This window comes from Episyrphus balteatus, chromosome 4, assembly GCF_945859705.1.
Source record: "Episyrphus balteatus chromosome 4, idEpiBalt1.1, whole genome shotgun sequence".
Taxonomy (NCBI): domain Eukaryota; kingdom Metazoa; phylum Arthropoda; class Insecta; order Diptera; family Syrphidae; genus Episyrphus; species Episyrphus balteatus.
In genome coordinates, this window is record NC_079137.1 from 3238568 (window position 1) to 3258050 (window position 19483).

The 19483-nt window shown below is 28.7% G+C and overlaps 1 protein-coding gene and 1 long non-coding RNA gene across 2 annotated transcripts in view; one reads left to right on the forward strand and one right to left on the reverse strand.

Moving 5' to 3' along the window:
* LOC129920075 (uncharacterized) overlaps window positions 1-19483 on the reverse strand; it is a 162712-nt gene that overhangs the window by 55321 nt on the left and 87908 nt on the right. The gene's annotated exons all lie outside the window — the stretch shown is intronic.
* Window positions 19172-19483, forward strand: part of LOC129920072 (uncharacterized) — a 125005-nt gene continuing 124693 nt past the window's right edge. The window contains exon 1 of the mRNA XM_056001238.1: window positions 19172-19333. The gene's annotated coding sequence lies outside the window, so the exon portion shown is untranslated. The remainder of the gene's footprint in view (window positions 19334-19483) is intronic.

The window sequence follows — 19483 nt, forward strand, 5'->3', positions numbered from 1 at the left end:
AATTGAAAAAGAACACATTTTTTTATTTTCATCACATGGCCCGGCCAGGAATCGATCCCACGTACCTCTGCATACCAAGCCAGCACCTTACCAGTAGACCATGCTCGAATATTAAAGATAAGTGGAAAATTGGGAGCTAATTGAAACCTCATATTGAAATGCAATGTTTTTTCTAATGCGTTACAAACATTGCATATCTGCAGGATAAAAACTTTGCATACTTACAGGTGAAAACATTGCATACTTACAAGAACCTCTTGGAACAGGTCTTATAGAGGCCTTCTGTCACTTGAAAATAAAAGGCTTCTTTAGAACGGTTCAAACAGGTCTTAGCCCTGTGCCATTGGAGGTGGTAGTTTACTCATGAGTAGATCTAGTACTACAAATAACACACGATCTTCTACTCGAGGAGATACGAAAGTGTAGTTGTTGTAGTAGATTTCTACTCACGAGTAAACTACCACCTCCAATGGAACAGGGCTCTTATAAAGGTCTTCTTTAACTGATATTTACAAGGCTTCTTCTTAACACTTAAGGAGACCTCCTTTCTTTCCAAAATGGATGACTTGCGTAAGTAAGCCTTAAACTAAACGTATACAAACTATAACTTGTCGAAACAAAAAGGACCTTATGCAAGTAAAATTGTTACTTGGGTTGTATTGATTCGTTGAAAGTGCGGTCCATTGAAAAGCTTTAGTGAGCTAAGCTACTGCCTTGCCACCTCCCAAAGTAACAGGGCTAATGCATTTGAAAATAACTTTTAATCCGTAATTTCGCCAAAAACAAGTTTAATAAAACATTAAGTACAATCGTGAAATGTTTTTTACGGATTTCACTCATATGCATTAAAAATGACTTTCAACCCGTGATTTTGCAAGAACAAGTTTTGTAAAACTTTTAGTACAATCGCGAATTATTTTAAGCAGGTTTCAGGTAAATGGATTGAAAATGACTTGTAACCCGTGATTTTGCCAAAAACAAGTTTTGAAAAACTTCTTTTACCCATATGAGATAATTTCAGGTCAGTTCAAATATTAAAATAATTTATTTTTCTATACGATTCGACACTCGAAATTAGAAAATTTGAGAATTTATTTCATCTTATACTATGTTTCCACCTACGCTAAATCCGAGATTTAGCTAAGTAGATTTAGAATAAATCTCGGGATTTATTTTAAATCTACTTCGCTTAATCTCAGACTTGGGTTCAGCTACCCTAAATCTAAGATTTTCACCTACTTTTAAATCCGAGATTTAGAATAAGACTCGAGATTTGTGCTAAATCTACTTAGCTAAATCTTGGATTTAGGCTAGATGGAAACGTAGTATTAGTTTAGTTATAGTGAAAAAAGGTTTTTAGTTTTTGAAGAAAATGAGCATCCTCATATTTCACAGCTATTCAGCTATTTTTGAACACACAGAGCGCGCTCTGAACATGATCAGAACGAAAAATGAGATAAAAAGGAACACAATTTTTTGACTGTTCAGGGTTTCATTTCTGAATTAAATAAGAAAAAAACAAATAACTGACAAAAGGAATCAAATGGGTAATAAAAAAGAATGTATTTAATACTGGGAAATAAAGAAAACAAACCCAGGGTCTACGTTGCAAATGAAAATTGAGAGGAGTAAAAGACTTATAAAAATGACCGCTTTACTTCTTTTGCAGCGTTGGAGTATGAGAAACAAACAAAATTATTGTTAATCACAAGCTCCATACAATTTTTTGAAATAATCCAACCACAATTAAAAAAAAAAAAAACAGAAAAAAATTAGAGTCACCCTGTCGTGCGTCGATAACACAGTTCAAATTGACGTATGGCAAAAAAAACTATTGACAGTTCACAGTTAACAGTTAATTTGTTTGAAAAAAAGTCATATAGAAGACTCCTGCGAAAATTATTAGTTTTGTTATTTCCTCTCCCTTCTTTTTTCGCAAAAAAAAAAAACAATAAAAGAAGAAAAAACAAAAAGCATGGTGAAATGGAATGGTAGCTTTTGGCTACCACTGGCATTGACTTCCCTTCTCCTTCCATCATACATTAACTGCTACGATCCAAATGACATGAAAATCGCAGCCGTCCTTTCACCCGAAGGCATGTTCGAAGCTTTTTATCCACGTGAAATGGACGGAATCCCAAATGGTTCATCGAGGCCAGCTCATGGCCATGGCAGTTTCTTCAAACATCGCAATCCAGCTTAGGTTGATACAAAAAATGCATAGAATACGTTGCATGGCGGATTTTCTTGCTGAATGTGACTAAGTAAGTAAAAAGTAAAAAGTTTTGGCTCAACTTTCCTTTTTATTATTCTGTAGAATGAATTATTCAATGTTGTTATCTTATTGTTAATGAGCCTTATAACTTTATTCGTCGAACAGTTAACTGACTGTTTATTAGAAGATTGAAAAATCTATTGAGACCCTAAGCTGACTGTAAAAAATAAAATCAGAACTCTAGGTGTGCGCCCTTAATGGAAAGTCGCCCCAAAGTTTTTAACTATTTATAGCTGTTCTTTTTTTTTAATAAAATGCGCTACTAGATTTCACATAGGTACTTGCTCTTCAGTTAAAAACAATTTTAATAACATTATACCTAAGTTGTAGGAATTACTGCGGCATTATAAAATTGAATTCTACAACAGAATTCAGATGTATCATTGATACAAATCGCCATCTCCGAGATTGAGTGAGAGTTATAACTTCAGTCGCGTGTACACAGTACACACACGCTTTTTTTTTTTTTTTTTGTCTGCTAAGAAAAAGTTTTTTCCTCTACAATTTCCGGTTTCAGTTTGATAACGATAAATTGATGTTTGTATACGGAATAAAAGCAATGTAGCAACATGTTTCATTGTTGTGTAATATGGTAAGGTTTATTTCACAAGCATTCTAAGAGTTCTAACAAAAAATTCTGCATTTAAAGTTATGCATTTCTTTAACAAATTTCCGCACATAATTTTGTGTTTCCGTAACTAGGGTTTGGGATTTAGGTTTGAGTTGAAGATTAGATAAATGTTTTTTTCTTTAAAAGAGTTCATAGAAAAGTGTCTAATTGAGAAAAATTTTTGTAGAAAACGGATTTAACTAAACGAAATAGAGTCCTCAAATTACTTAGACCGCAAACTTAGCTCAATTTTGAAAAATATGTCCTTTAAAACAAAATAAAACCCAGGTGACAATTAAAAATTTAATACTCCTATTCCATACAAAAATTATTACTAAAAACATTACTTAAAAAAAATTGTTCCATGTGACATATTTTTTATTGAGGACCTTTCTTGTAGCTCCTTTTGGAGTGTCAATTTGATCATTTGCATGATTTTTAAAATTTGTACCAGATAGTTTCCGAATGTTCCAAAGAAATTTTATTAATAAAAAAAAATTGTATATTTTTTTTAACGATGCTAAACGATTTTAATTCATTTTTCTCTAGGTAATTATTTTAAAAATTCAAAAAATTTTTGAATTCAAAAATTTGTTTCAACTTTTTAATATTTATTTATATTAATATTTAATTTAAATGCTCCAATTTTGAATTTCAGTTTTTGTAAAAAAAAGGAAGCCTATGGAAATTGTTGACAATGTACAATGTAAACACTCTATAGTCTTTTATGAATATTTTGTTAAATATTCGAATTCAAAACATATTTTTGGAAAAAAGATCCGAAAATTTTTTTTCGAAAGCGGTATCTATACCTACCAATTGAACGTTACAAATTCCACGACCTTAATTTTTGGAACTTTTGAAAGTTAAAAAATATACACACATGTAAATAAAAAAATTGAAAAAAAAGTGTGCTAGAATTTGGTTTGTTTTCGGCCCAAACTTTCGAAATATGTATTGAACTTAGAGATCCAAAAATTTATAACATTGCTAGGAACAACCTTTAAAAAAAAAAAAAAAAGTTTACCGAAAATTTAATTAAATTTCGAGAAAGGGTCTTCATAGGGCAAAAATATTTTTGGCTCTTAAAACTCTATTTTTGAATGTTTTTGGAAACAAATAAATAAAATTCCGAATAGATCGCGAACAACTTTCAAAAATTGTATTTTTCGGGAATGGATATTGCTATATTCAATGCCTTGTTTCAACGATACGAAACAATTGCTTTTGGTTGTGACAAATTCGCTTACGTAGATTTATTGACTGATTTCAACTATCAGTATTTTCGAAAGCTGTCACAAATAAGGCTCAGATTACAGTTTTTATGGCTGTTTTCGATATTTTTTCCACCATCAAAAAACATATTCGATATTCAATATTATAAGACGCTGCATCAACAACAACATCATTAAAAAATATGGATAGTTTTCAAAATTATTTATTTTTCAATTTTCTCAAAAACTAAGAAACGTTTAAACATGTGGACTTCAGTATTTGATAAGGAATCAATTGTGACACTTTATTTTATCAGCCATTTTTTGTATTGCAATCCACAACCTTGACAAAAATAGTATTTAATGTGTTTTTTTAAACTTTTTTTCCCAATTTTTTACTTTTAAATCGATTATTTCAAAAACAATTGATTGAAATAACTACACTTTAAAATTAGAATAAAGTGTACAGTTCTAGCTTTTGAAAAAAGTATCATTCATAACTGTAAGTGTTGCCATTGTTTTTTAATATTTTTTTTATTATTTAAAGTCATTTTTTAGAAAATTGCCATTCCCGCCTAAACGGAGCCAGATAGACCACCCCTCCCATAGTAAAAAATGATCGTATTCAACTCCTCTACAAAATACTGTTATCAAATCTCGGCTCCTAAGATATAGTACCCTCCCCCATTTTTCCTTCACTTGTTTTGGTACGATCTTTTTTAAAAATTATTTTTCTTTTATCAATTTAAGAAGAATTGAGCAATATAAAACCACTGTTTTTATAGTAAATTTGATTAGGAATACGATAAAAATAATTTTAATTGTTATAAAAAACAGTAAAACATAGTTTTAAGGCTTTTTTCCCAGCATATATCAGTAATTTCGACTTCTAACGCCTGGTAATTAGTCAAAAATATTTTTTTTTTTTTGAAAAAAGAAAAATTGATGTAAGAAGATCTATTGAAACTCAACACTTTTTACTCAAACAGCTTTTCGATTAAAAAATTATTTAAGCTATAAAAAAAATAAAAACTAAAAGAGCTTATTTTATTTATAAAAGGGGTGCGCGCAACCCCTAAACATCATCGAAAAATTCTGAAAAAATTAGGGAAGCATTATTTTGTGTCGAGAAAACAAGTTATCGGTAGAGCAAATTAAAATAATGAAAAAATGATTTTTTTTGGTCCACCCTAATGTGAAGTTTGCAACCGTAAATACTAATTTTGGTAAATTGAAAAAAGTTTTGTTCGTGAACTGAAAAAGAAATCACTTCACACCAGTTTTTAATTAATTGCTACTTTTGAAAAATGTTTGGATATATTTAACTAAGCATGAAGCTTTTCTAGGTGCTTTTATGGCAAACCAAAAAAATTAATGATTTTTACACTTGAAAAAATATTTGTATGTTGTAGTTTTTAAGATGAAATTTCAACTTAAGCTTCTTAACAGGAATGTTATATGAATAACATTCAATCAAGTAAAAAATTTTAAGTCATATTAAATAACACCAGTAGATTTAATTGTTCTTATTTATAAATTTAAAAAAAGATCACTGTGGTGTATGAGTACTCTTTTTTTGGTGTGATCAATACAAACTAATTTTTCTATAATTTTTAAACTAAGAATTAGATAGCAAAAATAAAAATTGGGATATCCTGGGATAGTTTTGGGCAAACAAACCACTAACAATTTTTCACAGGATAAAAAAAATCCTAATTTTCTTTTTTCGGTTTCTAATATGAAAAAAAGTTTTTTGTTGTATCTTTTGAAAAAATAGTGGAATAAAGAAAAAAAAGTTGGGCTATCCTGGACTTTCCTGAACAAACGTTGAGCATATTTTACCATAAAATAGGTTTAAAAACTATCAATTGATAGTTGACATTCGATTGTTTGAGCTAATAATAATAATACCTCCTAGAAATTATTTTTCCATAAATATCTCCAAAAACATGCTTGAATTTATATGAAAACACTAAATAATACTCCAATGTTCTTTTCTGTTAATTAGTCTGAAGTGTGGGCTTAATAAAATACCAAAATTTAGTGTTAACACTCATTTCTGAGTAAAACCATATAAGAATCAATAAAAACAAAACTAATGATTCTTTTTCATAACCACACCATATCCCCCCGTATAACAGAAATATTGTTACAAATACTTTTAAAAACCCATATATCCAGAAAGTTGTTGTAGGTACACCTTCTGGTGAAATTTATTTCCCTCTAAGGAATCAAGTTTCAGAGAGGAATATTTTTCTCCGGGTTGATTGGTGGCTCTGGTTGTTTATATTTTTTTCATATACGAAAGAATGAAAACAGAATTATGATTTGTTGGTCCACCGAAAGGCCCAAAACATCACAACTTAATTATTTATTTCTGGTATATGTATTTCTGCAGGCCAGTTTTTGGATATTTTGTAGTAGATTGGCATTTTTTTTTTTTTTCAAAGAAAAGCATCACCCATTCAGAATTCTTGTGTGTTTCCTTCCTTCCTTTTCGGTATGGAATAGGGAATATTCACCACACAATGAAACATATCCGTTTAATAAATGAAGAAACTTCAATGTTGATGATGAACGTACGACGTACGAAAATGTAGAATTGGACGGGCCTAACAATGCGAGAAAGGAGAAAGAAGTTCGTTATCGTTCATTTTGCTTTTTGCCAGGTTATTAGTAGAGTGTGTTGATAATTTCTTGTCAAATTGTTTTTTTGTGTTTTTTTTTTTTCTATTTTTCTTGTATTTTTCGGGACGTTAACAACACCTTCTTCTAACCTTCTTATATAGAAACCTATAAGTTGGTACAATATGCGGGAAACTAGATTAGAACGATAACGACGAAGAAAGTGATGTGTGTTTGTGTTCCGTTTTCATGAATCATGATTAACACATTTCTAAGGATTTCTCCTATAACTATGTATAACCAACCACACACAAAATCTACCACAGTTTTGCTGCTGGGGGATATTAGTTTTAATTGAGGTTATGCCAAATTATGAGGGAATTTAGGTAAGCAGTTTGGATATAACTTATGTATGTTATTGCCCTATCTTATAGGTAGGCACATTATAGAGGTATAGTGATTATTAGAAGTGAAAAGAGGATTAAAGATCTATGAAAACTGGAGGTTATTGAATTTGGTTGAGTTTTTAATCCTTTCAATTACCACAAAATTTAAAAGTTTCGGAAGAATATTGGTTTCAGTCTTTGGTTTAATGGTTTTAAGTTAAAGTATTTTTTATGTGAAAACTTATTTTTCAAAAAATATTGAATATCACAATGAAAGGTTTAAAAATTCTTATAAGAGTTTCCGACATGTTGATGTTAATCCGCACTCACAATCAAAATCACTTTCTTACCAGGACTGTAAAAAATAATTTTGTTTATTATTAAAAAAAAATATTTATTGCAACAGAAAAAAAAAATTGCATTGTAAAAAAAAATATTTATTGCAACTGGAGAAAATTTGCATTAAACAAAAATTCACTGCCATTTACTGACAAATATTTGCATTAAAAAAAGAAAATTTTTTATTTGCAATAAAATTTTTTAATGCAAAATATTTTTATTTGCAATACAAAGTTTATTTCCAATGCAAATATTTTACAGTTGCAATAAAATTTTTTTTTTTAATGCAAATTTTTTTCAGTAGCAAAAACTTTTTTTTTAATGCAAAACATTTTTCAATTGCAATAACATTTTTTATTAATGCAAATATTTTTCAGTTGCAGCAACAAATGTTTTTTTTTTAATTTCAAATGAATTTTTTTAATTGATATTTTTACAACCCTGTTTTTAAGGGTGACCAGTGCCTTAAGGTGACGCTACAATCAATTTTGGATTCGGGTCTAATCAAAAATCAGAAATCACATTCTCTCCATTGGAACTCCAAATTCCACATCCAATAAATCATTCTTTATAAAATCCTACAACACGATCTTTTTCTAAAAATCGATCGATTAAACCATTTTTGTACCAGGCGCTCAAAGAATAAACAAACTAACACAAAACCGTATGAATTTGTGTGGGAAACTTAATTGTGTTTGGTTTCCCGTTTTTTTTTTCTACCTGTTAAAGAATTTACTGTTCCTCCGCCCTTTTGATCAATAAACATAAATTTTGTATGTTTTATTCTTTTCTCCGCCCTTTTTTTTATTTTGAATGTGTGTGTGTCTTACTTGACCTTTTACTTTAACCATTTCTATTTATTTCTTGAACTATCCCTTCTATTTCGAAAAATATTTTCTAATGCGTTAGAAAGTGACAGAAAAAAAAACTCACTGATACTTTCTGAGAAGGTAAACCAAAAAATAAACATATACTTGCTGGATATTCTGTTCGCTTGGTAATATTACTCGAATAATTAACTCGTTTTTTCGAAGATCTTCGGAGGTCTTTATGATTGATCTATGACAAATATGCATTTTATAATTACCTAAGCAGCTATTAAATGCAAAAAGAATATTTTTTAATGGCTTTGTCACACCAAAAATTATAAAAGTGAGAGTAAGTAAGGTTATGGTTTTTGTTATGCTCCAGTTAAATTAAACAAATTATTAAATGCATTAGGTGAACAGAAAAAATTGTAGGGCTTTAAAATAAAGAAAAAAATAGTAAAAAATGTGTGATTTTAAGAAATTTTGGAGAAAGTGTGTGAGTAGAGAAAAGAGAAAAACTATACACCTCTGAATAACCACACGAAAGACTTTATGGAGAGAGGTAGGTACCTATTATAAAAAATGGACTTACGGGCTCAGTAGAAAAAAATAATTTTGAAAAATGGCGTAGAACCTATGAAGATTTCGAGTAGGTTTTATTATTAGTCGGACACGCCCTATGGGATTTTACGAATATCTAATAATGATATTCTGCAGCCAGTAAAATAGCTTGTGATATTTTGGGAATGGGATCTTTTAGGAATAGTTAGGATAGGAATTAGATTTAACGTCAGCGTCATTTTCTGAATGGAAATTTAGTTAGACGATTTTTTGTTTGATAACTAAATACTAGACACCCAGAACTTGATTTTCTTTGTAGTTCCTAACGTTTCTGAACCTGGAAAATGTAGGTATTTATGTATTTATAAATATCAGTTGAATTCGTGATAGTTAATTCGATTTCGATTTTTTCATAATGTTTACAATCACAAGGTATTGTTCACAATAAGCTGCAATTTTCACCTCAGAAGCCTTTAATCAACAAGTAGAGTAAGGTGGTCCACGCTTGTATGGGAAAAATCGGGCCACCCCCTTGTTTGGTTCATACTGTTGAATTTTCAGCCTTCTATCTTACATAGAAGGGGGTGCTGATCGATATTGAAAAATTGTAATATTTTAGAAAAAAAGAAAAAAAGTAAAACAAAAAAATATTATTTTTATTTTTTTAAGTTAAAAATTTCTTTAAAGTTGTTTTTGTTGTTCTTATTCTGAACAAAAAAAAAAACATCGAAATAATAATTTCTGACGCCACTTTCAAGTAAATTTAGTCAACAGGTAGAAGGTACACCAGACTTTTTATTTGCACTTTTTGCTTATTATTTAATATTAGAATAATACCTAAGCATTTTTTTTTTAGAAAAAAAGGCTCCCGGAAATTACGCCATAGGAAATTGCACCGGATTTTTTTTTTTTTTTTAAATCCCAGAATATTTCTTTTGATCAAAATTGGAAAAAACATCCTGTCTTAATTTCCACAAAAAATTCTGGTTTATTTTCCATTTTCATTTTGGAAAAAAGGCCAAAAAAGTTTTTTTTTTTAATTCTAACAAAAAACTGAAAAAATAAGTAAAAATAAAACTAGCTTTAATCTGAAGTGAGTGATTGTGTACCTACTACGATGGGAGAATGGGGGGCCGGGTCGCGGGGTGCAACTGCTTTGGTTTCACAAAAAGCCGCTGCGTAATCGCACTTCGCGACGCTCCCAGTTTATTTTCTTTAAAAAAATATCTCTTTTTTTCATAAAAAAGCCTACTGAAAGTAATTTAAAAAAATAAACAAACTGAGTGAATTAAAAAAAAAATATTTTTAAATAAAAAATTAATTCAAATGAATTAAAAACCTTTTCTGAGCTATTGTGGTTAAGAAAAATTCATTTAAACTAATTTTGTATTTAAAAATTGTTATTTTTTTTAAATTCACTCAGTTTGTTTATTGTTGAAATTACTTTCAGTAGGCTTTTTTATGAAAAAGAAGTTATTTATTTTTAAGAAAATAAACTGGGCTTTTATAATAAGTGAACTAAATTAATATACTTATTCAGATGTTTTTTTGAATAAAATGATATGAAAGTGAAAAAAAACAACTGAAAAAAACAAAGAAAATTGGGTTTGATGCAAAATTGCGGAGAAACAGTTGTTCGCAAAAAAAAAAGTTTTGGAACAAACATAAACTGTAATAAATTCTTGATTGGTTGTAAAAAATATCTTTCAAATCAGACGTAGTTTGGGGAAGATCTTCTTCTTCCTTTTTCTCGGCGCTGTTATGATCTCGATGTCGAGGGGATCATAACCTTCCCACGTTACTGCTTCACACTAGTGATCCGCCTGTGGGGTTCGCCGGGTTGACCTCAGAAATCGGCGGCAAGCCTCCCGGTTTTGTATTGTTCCGTTTCTGAGGCCAACTGAATGCTGGTGTTTTTGCATTTGCTTGTACCAGGAGTTTTTAGGCCTACCTTTCTTTTTATTTTACGTAGTTTGGGGAAGATAAAGCCAGTTAAAGGAAAAGGGAGCAAAAATTAAAAAAAACCGTAATAAGTCGAAAACGGGACGAAAACGAGAAAATTACCTCTTAAAAAAAACCGTAATAAGTCGAAAACGGGACGAAAACGATAAAATTACCTCTTAAGTTTTTCGACTTAAAATGACCTCCGGAATCCATTATTTTCGTTTGGGGCGGTGACTGTGGGACACCCTGTATATGATCAAAAACCAATATACAAATCTTGAATTTTTATTCTTAAATAATTTATTTATGTTAAGTTTTTATGAAATTTAATAAAAAACAATGATTGAATTAAAAATTGCTGTCCGTAGTAAAATTATTTGGGTTTGTGCTTAGGTATGCCATAATGCCCTAATTTACCCTATTTAAAGTATTTTTTTTCTGGCTCTTTTTCCAAAACAAAAAAGGAAAAAGCACAAGAATTTTTTTTGGAAAAAATGCCAGAAATCTGGAAATATTCCCAGAAAAGTTTTGTACTTTTTGCCTATAGGAAAAAAAGCCAGATTTTGTATGAAAAATGTTTGGGCTTTTTTTCCAAAAAAAATCTGGCGTAATTTCCGGGAGCCAAAAAAAAACTTAAAAAAAAATTTGATCTTCAAAAAAACTTAAAAATATCAAGATTCCGTATACCTAAAACCTAAAAATTGAACTGTTATCAGCACTCTCTTTCGTTTAACGGAGCAAATAGAAATTTCACAACGTTAATGTTATAGAAGTTTAACAAATTTAGCCAAAAATCGAAAAAAAAAATAAATATTTTTTGTACAGTAAAAAGTTTAGAAATTTAAATTTTTAAAGAACAAAATTCGTTTCAAAATATTGAAATATGTACCTATGTATTCTTAAAAGTTCATGTAAAGTCAGTAGAAAAATATAAAAATTTATGGAATAGCAACTTATACCAGTACACTCTAAGTAGGTTGCAGTAATTCAATATATTTCAGTATAAATCTAAGATATATCGACCTACTCTCCATAAGATATGAAAAGAACTTAAAACTTCTGAATCAGAACATAACGTGTGAGGTTTTAAACTTTGTCATGTACAAATGCTGTGCTTTGATGTAGCTACTCGAATCTGGCTCTGTCGTGCAATGCCACTATAGGGTTGGCTTTGGCATATCAGCTATGCATTTCTATTGAAAATGTTTGACATATTGAGTTCAAATTGGTTGATATAATTCTTTTTTTCTCTGAAAATAGTATGTTTCGGTGACAAATCGTCTTTCTTATAAAAGAACTTTTATTTCCATATTAAATTCGAGTTTTTTAAGTAAACTTGAATATATTTTTAAAATTGTGAAAACAAATATAATACAATAAAACATGCTTTGATATTGCCAAAAAAATCACAGTTTTGAGAACTGATTTACAAGTTGTGGCAAGTAGTAGAGAATCAGGCTGATAACATTGGTTAACAAAATTTTTACCAAACATACTAAAATATGTATGATTTTTTTTCAATATTTTTGGAGATGATGAGCTCGAACAAAAGTCAAAAATATTCTATTAGCCTTCATTTTTGAAATATTGCCCTAATATAACGGTAATATATAAAAATTTAAAGCTAATAGAATATTTCTCACCTCGAATTCAAGTTCAACACCCTTAAAACATTCAGAAAACAATATTTTGGTTTTGAGATTTTTTCTCAACATCATGCCTGGTAAAAGACTCATTCAACACATTTCGTCGCCGTTAAGCAAAATTGTTGTAAGTCACAAAAAGCAAATTTTACAGGGGACGATTTTTAAGTTTCAAATTGTTTTAAAACGATAATTTTCTTGTCTCTTGAATAAAATATACAAGTTTACCTCATTAGTAGGTGCATACTATTATTAAATATTTTTTTAAACTAAAAACCAAAAATTGTACATAGAACAATAATTCCTATACAAGTACGTTTTTTCCTTAAATAAAAAGTGGACTTAGAACAAAATATGATGGGACTTAGAACAATCAAGAATACTTGGGCTTATTTTCAAAAGGCTACGTGACTGTTTTTGTCGTTATATGTCCCATTAAATTATATTATCTGCGGAATGAATTTTTTTTTTGACAAAAACGGTTTTCAAATTCGGAAAATTAGTAAAACTGCATCATTAACTCATTTTCGGTAAAAAGTGGATTTAGAACAATTTTGCTTTACGCCGACGCACGATTTGTCGTTTGAATCCGCAGAGGCCTATTTTATTAGATATAGGTACTATAGGGCAAGTTTAGGATTCGTAAAAAAAATCGAACTCGAGATAACAATTTTGCATGACATTACGATGATGGAGAATGCCAAAAAAGTCGGTCTGGCAATTCTGTCTGTCTGTATATATATCTCGAGCTACAGCCTAAACGAGTGAAGTGATTTTCTTCAAACTTGGTAGTTAGCAGTTTTTGGTGATTCCCTAGAGGGGAAATTGAAATTTTTTTTATGACCAAAACTAACGGTACCTGCCATATAACGGAAATAGAAAAGAAAGTTTTTTTCAAAAACGGCTCTAACGATTTTGATTAAAATTTTTATGTGTAGTACTACACATAAGAGCCAACTTTTTAAATAAAAAAAATATTTTTTGTACCGTTATTAACGGTACCTGTCATAGAATGGTTTTTTTGGTTTCTGAATGTCTCGTACAAAATTAACCTGATTTCAGCGAAAATTTTTATGCAAAAGCGTTTAGATAAAGGTAATATTAAAATTTTAGAAAATTTTCAAAAAGTGCATTTTTGGATTTTTAAAAAATATTTCAAAATTTTTTTTTGAAAAATCAATTTTTTGAAAACGGGTTGGTGAAAAATTTTGAATTTTCGTTTTTATGTGTAATTTAATTATTTCTTTCTTGGCATACCAACTTTATTTTTAAAAAATGTTAGAAATTTTTTATATATAAAAAATTATTTTTTTAAAAAACGGCTCTAACGATTTTGGAAAATTTTTTTCTAAAAATGCCTTTTTATTCAAGTAATAAAATCGCATACTTGGTTTTTTGTAAAACATAATTTAAAACGGTGTTTCTTGAATAAAAAGCTTTAACATTAGAGTTACTTTTAGCATAAGAGCAAGAACGTGCGACCCAGTCGTGCATTTTATTTTATTTTGTCAAAGTAAATACCGTAGACTTCAACTCTAAATTAAATATGCATCTTTTAACTTTTTTTTCTTAAGGCTATACAAAGCAAAGTCAAAATGTAAGAGTCTCAATTATTATACATAAAAATAAAAGATCAATATAAGAGCCAAATTTAATAAAAACAAAAATACAGAAAACAAATTTATGTATCCTTATACAAAATAAGTAACTTTTTTTTTGGTAGGTATATTTTTGTGGTGACAAGAAGCCATGAAAACCATTTCGGTCTGTTCATTCGCATTTGTCACTTTGAATTAATTTCAAATAACTTAAAGGTTGACAATTTCTGCCTCTAAGAGTGGTTTATCGTGAGTCACGCTAACTCATTATATCGGTGGCGGTGACGACGACGACGACGGTAAAAAGAACAATAATGTACAATTTGACATGACAAGTCGACAGTTATTTTCAGAGACTTGCATTAAACCTTCAAATTATTCCAAAATAAAAAAAAAAAAACTTAATTCTTTTTTACCTAACAACAGTGAACTTTTTTTTGGAAATTCTTTTATAATTGTTGTTTATATTTGTATACGCATCAAAAGTTACCAAGGACAACATTAATTTAAGTATCCATCTATTTGTTATGTGTATACAGCCATTTAATGCATAAGAATGAAAGTCCTTAAATTAAGCACTGAACTTGAAACTTTAGACCTTTTATTTTTCCATTGTTTTTTTTTTCAGTTTAAGTTAATTGATTGACAGGGTAAAAGGTGCAATCAAGTTTGAAGGCCATTGTCTAATTGCTTTGGGTTTGGAGGATACCTAATCACTTAATTATATTATAGATACCAATTACAGACCGGATGGATAAGAGAGAAGGTGCCTATAAACAAACAGGAAGGATTTACAAAACCTTTTTATAAATAATTGATTAGTGTCAGAAGTGTCGAAGGTGAGAAATTTTTTACTCATTGGTTCCATGAAAAACCGTTAAATAAAATACAATACTCGAAAAAGATCAAATAAGATAATTCTAAGAACTCGATTGAAATGATATATTTGTTTTACTGTATGACATTAGGGTGGTTCTTGTACACTTAAAAATTTCACCTTGATGTGATATAGGTACTGTCGAAAAATCATCTTCATCAAATTTGTCTTGTAAACCATACTGTCAGTCAGTATTCTCAATCACACATTGTTCCACATTCTTTTCGTCCTTATTTTCTCTAATTCGTACAACAAAAATCTAATTTCATCCAATTTCTTTCATATTTTCCCTGTGGTTTTTGTGACAAAAATAAAATCCCTTATATGCTTCAATAAAAGATTTGTTGTTGTGAATTATGATGACCCTTTGCAAAAGATAATATTTGTTGTATATGTGCCTTCACATAATTGACCAGGGAGGATGTTTCTTGAAAAAAAAAAACCAAGAGAAGGGAAGGAAAAAAATTAACAAAGCAATCAAGTTTCGACTCATGTTTTCTTTAAATTCAGTTTACACTCTTAGTATCAAGTGGAAATTGATTTAATGAGACTAACACAGAGCCTTGAAGTTCCTTTACGTGACAGTAAATTACATGTTTCAGTTAGAAAATATATGATACAAAAAATAGCATTTTTGAGAGGTTATAGTACCTAAGTAGTTCCTTTTTTGAAGGCCTCAGTTTTTTTTTACAAGAATAACTCATGTTTATGTAGTTTTTGATAGGTTCTAATAGGTATAGGTTTTTTAATACACCGTTTAGTATTGAACTATTGAGTTAACAGGTTTTTATTACTAATTATTCTTTTGATCAATTTTTTGACAATTTTTCAAAAACTGGAATTTGAGTTTTTTGAAAAAAGATGTTGATGAATAATTCCTACAAAATGATTTTTTTTAATTTTTAAGTTCTTGTTAATAAAAATAGCAGGTATAAAAATAAAATGCACGACTGGGTCGCACGAACTTGCTCCTTGGAAGTTACTAAAATTTTAAGACTTTTTGTATTCAATTTTGGTAAAAAAATTATAAAATTAAAAAAAAATTAAAATTATGGTATTTTGTAGAAATTACTTTGTTTTTAGTTCAAAAACTATTTTTTTTTAATTTAAAATTAAAATTATATAAATGCTTTGGTATAAAAAATTTGGTTGAAATTGAGTTTGAAGTTTGGAAGAAAATCAGAATTAAAAGACAATCGGTTGGCAAGTAGGTACAGTGTTAATAGTGGTCAGGGTTTTAAAAATACCAATTTAAAAAAGAATGCATTTGAAATAAAAAAAAGTATTGCAAATAAAAAAAATTGCATTGAAAAAAAAATTTATTACAACTGAAAAATATAATTTTGCATAAAAAAAAATATTTATTGCAAAGAAAAATATTTTGCATTGAAAAAAAAAATTTTTATTGCAAATAAAAAATTTTCTACATGGAAAAAATAATTCAATGCAAAATGTGTAAGTATACATTAAATTTTTTTTAATACTTGTCGAATTTCTTACAAATTGGACTTTTTGACCTTACATTATCTTCAATATTATAGTTGAAAAAGTTTATGTATGGTCATAGCCAAAATTGTAAGAAATTTGATGAATATTAAAAAAAATATATTTAATGCAAACATTTGCAATAGAGTTTTTTTTTTCAATGCAAAAAATTTTGTATTTCCAACAATTTTTTTTGTTAATGTAAAATACCTATTTTTAGTTGAAATGTCAAACCAAATCTTGTTGCTAAGTAAATAATAGCTCAATTTTGCATTTTCTAGATTTTTTGCTCGTTTATCTATTTATTTTTTAAATTTTTAATTTTTTAAATTTTCATTATTTTATCTTAATAATTTAAAAAAAAATTTTTTATTACTGTTTGTTGTATTTACTCGCCAACACTTTAATTTTACTTCGCTTATTTAAAAATTTATCAGCAGATACAAACAGTTATATCTTTTACGAGAATTATCTCATAAGACAATCTAAACAAATAAATACAAAAAATTTTTTTTTTAAATAATTTTTTTTTTTTTAATAAATAAATTAAAAAAAAAACATTTTTTTTCAATGCAATACAAATTTTTTTTTAATGCAAATATTTTTCAGTTTCAATAAATATTTTTTTTAATGCAAACTTTTTTTATTCGCAAAAAATGTTTTTTTTTTTTTTTAATTTGTAATGGAGAGCAAATGCATTAAAAATAAAATGATTTTTTACAAGCCTGATAGTGGTTTTCGAAAAAAAAATTTTCTAACAAGTAGAAATTGTTTAAAAGCTGTCATTTGAATTTTTTTAACAAAATCGTTGTTACCGTTTTTGAGAAAAAATAATGTATACCGTTATTTTCGTTTAAAAATTAATTCCAAAAACGCCTTCTAAAACCGCCAATCGTGCAATCTACAAGCAGGACTGAAAAGTAAAAATAAAATTGTTCCAAAAAAATTTATTATTATTCTTCAAAAAGATTAAAAATGCATTAATAAAAAATGACCTATTTCTGTGATTCTGTCTGAAAAAAAAATAAAAAAAATTACCTAAATACGTCATTCTTCATTATCTTCAACAAATTGCTCTTCCATCATTCATGTCTAGATGGCTACTAAAAAAGAAACCAAACGCATTTTTCTCTATTCACCCCAGAATCTTTAAATATAGTTCACCAACAGAGTTTTTTTTTTCTCAGATTCTTATTGGAAATGAAAAATTAAATTTTAAACACGCATACTCTCCACGGTTCCAAAAAAAATATATGAAACACAACTACGAGAATGAAAACGAGCCACCCTTATAAGAATGAGAGAATTCCATGAAAATTTCTCTTTTCACCAATGATTTTCTTCAATGTTCTAATTGGAAAAGAGAGAAGTTTCCAACTGGAAAAGAGAAAAATGCAGCAAATATACATTTTTCAACTATAGAATGTAAAATACACTAAAAAATGCCTGGGAGTTTCTTGTGTGGCCAATGACATAGTAAAATGAAAATTCGTAGTAAATTCATTTAAGAGAAATGGAAAACTTGAAAATCAATCCAAAACTCACGCATTTACCTACTCTCTCTCTCATTTTTCATATCCGCCCCAAAAAAAAAAAAAAAAATTCACCCACTACGGCATCAGATACTCTGCCAAAAAAGATACACAATGTTAAGGCGGCACTATAGGGCAAACCATTTATGTTTACCACACTTTAGTTGATGGAAAATGTTTAGTCTCCCGGAGACGTCCTGTACGTAAAGACGTTGCTATTGTAATTCTGTGTACTGACTTTTTCTCTGTGTGTATTAAATGAAAATATACAATCGTCGCGCGAAGTATTCACATTCTTCCAATCTAACGAAATTCGATCGTATATGTACCACAGGAGGTGATACACACTCCATGAATATTAATTAAATTGAAAGAAATTGCGTTTTATGGTTTAAAAAATAAAAAAATATCATTCAAAGGATATTGGTGGAAAAAAATCCAAGGATTTGAATTTTTTTTCTTTGGCGTTCATTGTTTAGTGACAAGTGAAGGCACTTTTATTATGATAAACGGTTCTCGCCTTGTCGGTAAAGTGCAGGAAAGAAATTTATTTTTCCTTACATAACGTCCTGTTGTTGTATATCCTTGCGGTTGTGTATTTTCTTACCACCATTCACCATTATCTTCATCATCTTAACCGCATATATACACACCATCCTTAACCAACCAACAAGAAAATAAAAAAAAAATATATATATATAAAAAAGTGCACACAAATCGTCATTCTTGTTGTATCCTTTTTTTTTTTTTGGGTGGATGACAATCATATAATATTTTTTTCGTCCTTCTTTTGTGAGGGGGCACAAGAAATTATACGATCTGTTCTTTTACACTGCTGACACCCAATCCCAAAAGTTGTATCTATGTTGTTTTCCTTGAAAGGATATTAATTGCCCTAATTAAGTGAAAACACAAAAAAAAAAAAATAATAACGTTGTGCGTGAGATAATTTAATTGTGCTATAAAGTTACACCAACAAAGTAATAAAATAATAAAAAAAAAAAATGTATAATAATGACCAGTGAAAAAATTTAAGGATATTTGAGTGCACAGATGAAGTAATATAAAGGCGAGTTTTTTTTATACTACCCCACACAAGAAATTATATCCTTAGGAAAAAGTTATTTAAAAATTAATTAATAACAAGAAGAGAGTGTTTCCTTTTTTTGTGTGTTTTTTTTTTTTATTGTGTGTGTTCCTTTTTCGGTGTCAAGTGCTAAGGCATAATTATAAAAAAATATATATAAATTAAAAAAAAAAGGAGGAATACTTTTTTCCTTTTTTTTCAATCAATTTGTTTGAAAAAAAAAAAAAAATAAGGATTATTATTAAGCAAAAAAAAAAAACTTGAGAAGGATTGATATCTCGCAATAAACATTTGGAAGCAGAACGAGGATTATATTTTCGTCACAGGACGTTGAACGAGAGCGAAAAGGTTTGCAAATATACAAATATAAATATATTTTTTTTAACCTTCAAATATTTTTATTTTTGTTGTGGACTTAATTGACCTCCATTTTTTTTGCTTTTTTTTTTTTGTTTTTTGAATTCATCAAAAATATTGACAAGGACGAAATACCATCCA